The sequence below is a fragment of the Triturus cristatus genome, chromosome 10 (genome assembly GCF_964204655.1).
Source record: "Triturus cristatus chromosome 10, aTriCri1.1, whole genome shotgun sequence".
Taxonomy (NCBI): Eukaryota; Metazoa; Chordata; class Amphibia; order Caudata; family Salamandridae; genus Triturus; species Triturus cristatus.
This window is the reverse complement of record NC_140593.1, coordinates 1,211,571,719-1,211,578,235: the sequence shown is the minus strand read 5'-3', so window position 1 is coordinate 1,211,578,235 and position 6,517 is coordinate 1,211,571,719. Positions and strand designations below refer to the sequence as shown.

The window sequence follows — 6,517 nt, the reverse complement described above, 5'->3', positions numbered from 1 at the left end:
AAACGCAACGTGGTCACTCCTCAATCTTGCATTGAAAAATGACCCTTTTTTGGCAAGGTGCCTAGCTGTAGTTTTTGAACCCTAGCTCTGCCGGCACCTAGGGAAACCTACCAAGCCCACACATTTCTGAAAAGTAGACACCCGGGGGCTTCCAGGGAGGTTTGGCTTGCGTGGATCCCCCACCGTTTCCTTACTCAGAATCTCCTGCAAACCTCAATTTTAGCAGAAAAAAATCACTTTTTTCACACATTTTTGTGTGGGAAAGTGTGGCATCACCGGGCTCACACACATTTCCTACCACCCAACATTCCCCCAGATCTCCCGATAAAAAATGGTGCCTCACTTGTGTGGTAGGCCCAAGTACCCGCGAGAGGCAAGGGCCCAAAACGTAGTGAAGCGACATCAAAATTGCCTATCTGAAAACGACCTGGTTTTCCAAGGGGGGGTCACCTGGGTTTTTGGCCCCGTGCTCGGCGGCCATCTAGGGAAACCTACCAAACCCACACATGTCTGAAAACTAGACACCCAGGGCCTTCCAGGGAGTTATGGCTTGCGTGGATCCCCCAACGTTTCCTCAGCCAGAATCCCTTGCAAACCTAATTTTTAGCTGAAAAGAATCACTTTTTTCACACATTTTTGTGTGGGAAAGTGTGGCATCACCGTGCTCACACAAATTTCCTACCACCCAGCATTCCCCCAGGTCTCCTGATTAAAATGGTGCCTCACTTGTGTGGGAGGCCCAAGTATCCGCGACAGGCAAGGGCCCAAAACGTAGTGAGGCGACATCAAAATTGCCTATCTGAAAACCACCTGGTTTTCCTAGGGGGTCACCTGGGTTTTTGGCCACATGCTAGGCGGCCATCTAGGGAAACCTACCAAACCCACACATGTCTGAAAACTAGACACCCAGGGGCTTCCAGGGATGTATGGCTTGCTTGGATCCCCCAACGTTTCCTTACCCAGAATCCCTTGCAAACCTCAATTTTAGCTGGAAAAAAATCACTTTTTTCACACATTTTTGTGTGGGAAAGTGTGGCATCACCGGGCTCACACAAATTTCCTACCACCCAGCATTCCTCCAGGTCTCCCGATAAAAATGGTGCCTCACTTGTGTGGAAGGCACAAGTACCCGCGACATGCAAGGACCCAAAACGTAGGGCCCCAGCCCCACACATAAAAAAGCCAGCATAATCGGCGTCTAGTGGGCTTTTTGCCCCCGGGGGGGGGCAGATTGGGGGCTACTGCCCCCATCTTCCCCCCAGGGGGGGCAGAAAGGCTGTAATTGGTGGGGGTGGGGGCATTGGTATGCCCGTTTTGGGCAGCTCCCACCCTAATTAAACTCTGCCCCAAAAAATCCCTCGTATCTACTGGGCTTTTAGCTCCCCCGGGGTGGGGGGCAGATTGGGGGCTACTGCCCCATCTGCCCCCCAGAGGGGGTACGAAGGCTGTCATTTTTGCAGGGGAGGGGGTGGGGGCATGGGCATGCGCGTTTTGGGCAGCCCCACTACCCCCAAAAAAAACCTGGCGTCAAGTGGGCTTTTGCCCCCCCGGTGGGGCACATTGGGGGCTAATGCCCCCATCTGCCCCCCAGGGGGGGGGCTGAAAGTCCAATAGACGCCAGGAAGTTTTTTAGGCAAATTTTAATTAGGGTGGGGGCTTCCCAAAACAGACATGCCAATGCCCCCACCCTAATTAAAATTTGCCCAAAAAGTCCCTGGCGTCTACTGGGCTTTTTGCCCCCCCGGGGGGCAGATTGGCGGCTAATGCCCCCATCTGCCCCCCAGGGGGGGCAGGAAGGCTGCAATTTTTGCAGGGGAGGGGGTGGGGGCATGAGCATGCCTGTTTTGGGCAGCCCCCACCCTAATTCAAATTTGCCCCAAAAAAATCCCAGGCGACTAGAGGGCTTTTTGCCCCTCCCCGGCGGGGCAGATTGGGGGCTAATGCCCCCATCTGCTCCCCAGGGGGGGGACAGAAAGTCTACTAGACACCAGGGATTTTTTTGAGCAAATTTTAATTAGGATGAGGGCTGCCCAAAACGGGCATGCCAATGCCCCCACCCTAATTAAAATTTGCCCAAAAAATTCCTGGTGTCTACTGGGCTTTTTGCCCCCCGGGGGCAGATTGGGGGCTAATGCCCCCATCTGCCCTCCAGGGGGGCAGAAAGGCTGTAATTTATGCGGGGGAGGGTGTGGGGGCATGGGCAAGCCTGTTTTGGGCAGCCCCCACCCTAATTCAAATTTGCCTAAAAAACTTCCTGGCGTCTATTGGACTTTCAGCACCCCCCCCGGGCAGAAAGCCTACTAGACACCAGGCATTTTTTTGAGCAAATTTTACTTAGGGTGGGGGTTGCCAAAAACGGGCATGCCAATGCCCCCACCCTAATAAAAATGTGCCCAAAAAAATCCCTGGTTTCTACTGGCCTTTTTGCCCCCCCGGGGGGCAGATTGGGGGTTACTGCCCCATCTGCCCCCCGGGGGGGCAGGAAGGCTGAAAGTTTTGCGGGGGAGGGAGCATGGGCATGTCCGTTTTGGGCTGCCCCACTCTAATTCAAATTTGCCCCCCAAAAAACTCTGGCATCTAGAGGGCATTTTTCCCCCGCCGGCAGGGCAGATTGGGGGCTAATGCCCCATCTGCCCCCCAGGGGGGGCTAAAAGTCCACTAGACGCCAGGGAGTTTTTTGGGCAAATTTTAATTAGGGAGGGGGCTGCCCAATACGGGCATGCCAATGCCCCCACCCTAATTAAAATTTGCCCAAAAAATCCCTGGCATCTACTGGGCGTTTTGACCCCCGGGGGGCATATTGGGGGCTAATGCCCCCATCTGACCCCCAGGGGGGGCAGGAAGGCTGTCATTTTTGCGGGGGAGGGGGTGGGGGCATGGGCATGCCTGTTTTGGGCAGCCCCCACCCTAATTCAAATATGCCCCAAACTAACCCTGGCATCTAGTCGGCTTTTTACCCCCGGGGGCAGAGAGGCTGTAATGGTGGTGGGGGGTGGGGGCATTGGCGTGCCCATTCAGGCAGCCCCACCCTAAAACAAAATTGCGCAAAAAGAAATCCCTGGCGTCATGTGGGCTTTCTGCCCCCACCGGGGGGGGCAGAAAAGCTGTAATGGTGGTGGAGGGTGGGGGCATTGGCATGCCCATTTCGGGCAGCCCCCACCCTAAAACAAAAATGGTGCAAAAACAAAATCCCTGGCGTTTAGTGGGCTTTCTGCCCCCCCCGGGAGTGCAAATTGGACATTACTGCCCCATCTGCCCCACGGGGGGGGCAGAAAGACTGTACTTTTGTGGCCGGGGGGGGTGGGGGCATCGGCATGCCCGTTTTGGGCAGCCCCCACCCCTAATAAATACCCCATAAGAAAATCTGTGGTGTCTAGTGGGCTTTCTATCCCCCCGGGGGGGCAGAAAGGCTGTAATGGTGGTGGGGGCATTGGCGTGCCCGTTTCGGGCAGCCCCCACCCTAAAACAAAAATGGTGCAAAAACAAAATCCCTGGTGTTTAGTGGGCTTTCTGCCCCCCGGGGGGGGGGCAGACTGGGGGCTACTGCCCCATCTGCTCCCCAGGGGGGGGGCAGAAAGACTAATTTTGTTCCCGGGGGCCTGGGGGCATCGGCATGCCTGTTTTGGGCAGCCCCCACCCCTAATGAATACCCCATAAGAAAATCTCTGGTGTCTAGTGGGCTTTCTACCCCCCGGGGGGGCAGATTGGGGGCTACTGCCCCATCTACCCCCCAGGGGGGGCAGAAAGGCTGTAATGGTGGTGGGGTGGGGGCATTGGCGTGCCCATTTCGGGCAGCCCCCACCCTAAAAAGAAATGGTGCAAAAACAAAATCCCTGGCGTTTAGTGGGGTTTCTGCCCCCCGGGGGGCAGATTGGGGGCTACTTGCCCATCTTCCCCCCAGGGGGGGCAGAAAGACTAATTTTGTGCCCGGGGGTGGGGGCATCAGCATGCCCGTTTTGGGCAGCCCCCACCCCTAATGAATACCCCGTAACAAAATCCCTAGTGTCTAGTGGGCTTTCTACCCCTCCAGGGGGGGGGCAGAAAGACTAATGGTGCCAAAATAATTATGGGGAAGCAAAGGCCCTTGCCCAAGGGGCCGCTCCCCCCTCCCCCCTCCCTATTGCCTAGTGGGTGGATCCCTGCTTGGGGATCGCCCTCCTGGGGCGACCCCCAAGCAGGGATCCACTAGGGAGGGGTACCATTGGAAAGGGGAGATTCTCCCCTTTCCAACGATACCTCTTCAGAGTTTCTACGTGCTCAGGGGGCTGAGATAGCCCCCTGAGCCTGTAGAAACTGAAACTGAAATGAGCCTCTTGGCTCATTTCAGTTTCGGGTTCACTGAAATGACGTCAGCGCGACGTGCGTGCCGATTGTCATTTCAGGGAAACCAGGGCGGGGGCCTCGGGAGCTGGGGAAGCTCTTCCTCAGCTCCCGAGGCTCTTTTAGCATAAAGGGAATCCCTCTGGTGCCCGCACCAGAGGGATTTCCCACGCGACCACTGTGTGCCATGACGAGTCCAGCTCGTCATGAGCATCGCAGGGGTTAAAATTACCTTTACTTGTCCTGAACAAATTTAATAATGGAGAAGTAAGGTAAGATTAAAAGGTACTGAGAGTGGATGTTTTAGTTGGTTTAATTCACCAATAACATCCTAGGTGAATAAGTGATGGCCGGTCTATATGTTTCAGCTTCCTGACGCATTTTGCGAGGCTTTCGTCAGGACCAGGTGTGCCATGGGGGTATGCATACGCTAAGGTGCACCCTCATCTGTGGCAAAGTTTACCGTTAACTTACGGGTTTGGACCTTCAGTGTTGTCTGAAGGAAAAATAAATCTGAAAGAGAAAGCACATATCATGGCATTTACGCCATCTGGGTAGTTGACTGCGGCGCTGTCATATAAAAGGTGCAGTGACGCACGTGCTGACATATGTGCTGTTCATCCGTGTACTCAACGGGCTATAGTGCCTATTGTGATAATCGTAAAGTGCATCGGTATTAGCACTATCCATTCAGTTTCAGAGATTATGTTTTTGCCAGGTATTGCGTAAATTCAGCAATTTATTCAATGCACTGTGCTGTATTAAAATTCATGGGCCACTCGTAAAATACGTGTGGCTGATTTTGACCATCACATTGTGATTTAGAGGGAAATAATGTATCAGTGGGTGAGGCTCGTAAATAATGCAACGTGGGGGAGAAAAGGAAGAAAAAGCTTACATGGGCTGTAAACGAGTGTTACCCCATGGATCCAAGTGGGTAGCGGTGGGCTATTGTCACACACTGTAATAGAGGAATAGAGGGCGAGATCGTATGTTAGGCAAAAGCGGAAAACCGGCAAGTGAGGGAAATACCTCAAAGTAGGAGCATACTGTTTTCATACTCGCAACGCCAAGTCCGAGCGCCCGCTCAACACCTGGTTCTAACCCAATCAGGGACCCGTGGATGCTGGAGGGTTCCTGACGGGTGTATTTAAACTTCCGTAGCTTTGTTCAGAGGCGTGTTGCGTCATCATGCAAAATGTGACCGCGTGTAGCATCCGCGTCGTCACATATGCATGTAGAAGCGACTACCTAGGCAACAAGGGACTAGAATGTTAACCCCATTCCGTAGTTAGTATACTGTAAATCTTTATTGCCCAATGTCAGGCCGACAAAGAAGACAAAGATATGGCCACTGTGATTTGATGCGCAAACCTGTCTCATAGGGTTGCCACGTATAGTGTCAATTTTTAGTAGCCACAAAATTGGAAGAATCACATATGCGTATAGGCGCGACCACCTGGGTAAAAAAGGGAAACTTGGGGTTGCCTGCATACAATGACAATTAATAACTGTCAAAAAAGTAGGAAGAATAGTCTATTTCTAATGCCTGCTTGAGGATTAAAAACAAGCATCGTGGAGTGGTGTGTGACATGGGCCAAATGATGATCTTACAAGTTGTGCTCTACTTTACACTAATAAAGTCTGAGAGTTTGATCTCTAACCTGTCTAGCAAGGTTGCTCAGATGCACGGTCACTGGTATAGTGTGTGTTGTACGGACTGTGGAGATGTTACAACCGTTAAGTTCTTGAGGTTGTGGTCTATAACCGAGAACCAATTACCATAACGAGGTCTAATGGAATGACTGGTGTCAACTTACTTCCATCAAGGTCTAGTCCCTGTCTTGGGGTTATAGTCTGAAACCGAGAACCAGTTACCATAACGAGGTCTAATGGAATGACTAGTAGTCAACTTACTTCCGCATAACAGAATTCCAAGGGATGTTGTCGTTAAGCCCTTGTTTGTGCGTGGAAAGTCTGTAAATCCAGCGCGTTTCTTTTTCAAACAGGAGTTTAGAGGTATTGGGGCTTGATTTGATCTGTTCCATTACAGTCCATTTAAGGTCATTAGTGGTATGATTATTCTGTAGGAAGTGTTCCGTCATGCGAGTTTTGTTCTTTTTACAGCGGATGTTACTTCTATGCTCGCAGATGCGCTGCTTCACTTTCCTTCTGGTCATACCCAGATATCTGAGGC

At 52.4% G+C, this 6,517-nt stretch overlaps 1 pseudogene; it reads left to right on the top strand.

The window, feature by feature from the left end:
* Positions 1–3,210: 3,210 nt before the first annotated feature.
* LOC146797079 (small nucleolar RNA SNORA17) lies at positions 3,211–3,284 on the top strand (annotated as a pseudogene).
* Positions 3,285–6,517: the final 3,233 nt, after the last annotated feature.